Genomic DNA, 1,099 nt, shown 5'->3' on the forward strand with positions numbered 1-1,099 from the left:
CAAATTTCGCCAGTTTGACTAATCAAAACTATATGATCGCCACAGGCTACTTGGACTGAAATTTGCGATTTTTTTTCCCTGCAAATATCGGAACAAAAACAGTTAAGTAGGTGTAACGGGGCAATTTCTTCAATTTTCGGTTTAAAGTGCTCTTTTTTAAAGGACTTTTCATGGGTCAGATAAATTATCACATTTTACTCCAAAACCTTTAGAGCAACTCCAAAACCCTGAGAGCAGCCACCCCTCCCTCTCTGAAACTGATATTCATTCTCGATTGCAATTCGAACATTCCTGGAAAATATGAAAATGTCGTCTTCATTACCAAAAATCCTCGAAACAGGAATAAATGTTTTTATAAGTAACTCTCAGATCATAATAATTAAGACATATTATGAAAAATCAACTATTCAAAAATGTGGCGAAAGATAATCGATGACTAAAGGTTGTAATATCTGAATGATTTGTTTGAAATTAAATTGATTTTTGTACGGTCTAAGTCGTATGTTGCAATTTTCTCAATTTGTATGGACGCCATGTTATTCGGTATGAGATGTCTTAAACAATTTTCTCCTTATAGACGCAACAGATAGGAATAAGATTAGTAGCGATCAAAAGCGCTTTTTTATCGCATTAAGCCTATACCCTTACATTTTTCGCGAACACTCCCTTTAAGGAACCGAGAAGGAAACAATTTTTTTGTACTGTGTGTACATAAAGTACAAAAGTACATTAAGTACATAAAAGTACATAAAGTAGTATATGAGTGTAGTATACTGGTCACGTGATACAGACAGAGACACGTGAACACCATGAACACTACACTGCACTACCATTGGTGGGAGTTCTGGTGACCTAATAATGGCTTATAAATCAATTTTATATATTAAAAATAAATTGTAAAATAAGAATTGGATAAACCTGAGTTACAATTAGGTTTATCGTGGATATCTTCGTTTTCAGATTGGTTGCGTATTTGCTGAATATGATCTGTTCAAACCTATTGTTTCTCTACACCCCCTTTCATTTTTCCTGTAGTCCTTTTAAAACTCAGAAAATTAAGAATATTAAGAAAAAAATACCGCAGGTAATAAAACTTCTC

The sequence above is a fragment of the Eurytemora carolleeae genome, unplaced genomic scaffold (assembly GCF_000591075.1).
Source record: "Eurytemora carolleeae unplaced genomic scaffold, Eaff_2.0 scaffold508, whole genome shotgun sequence".
In the NCBI taxonomy this organism is placed as follows: Eukaryota; Metazoa; Arthropoda; class Copepoda; order Calanoida; family Temoridae; genus Eurytemora; species Eurytemora carolleeae.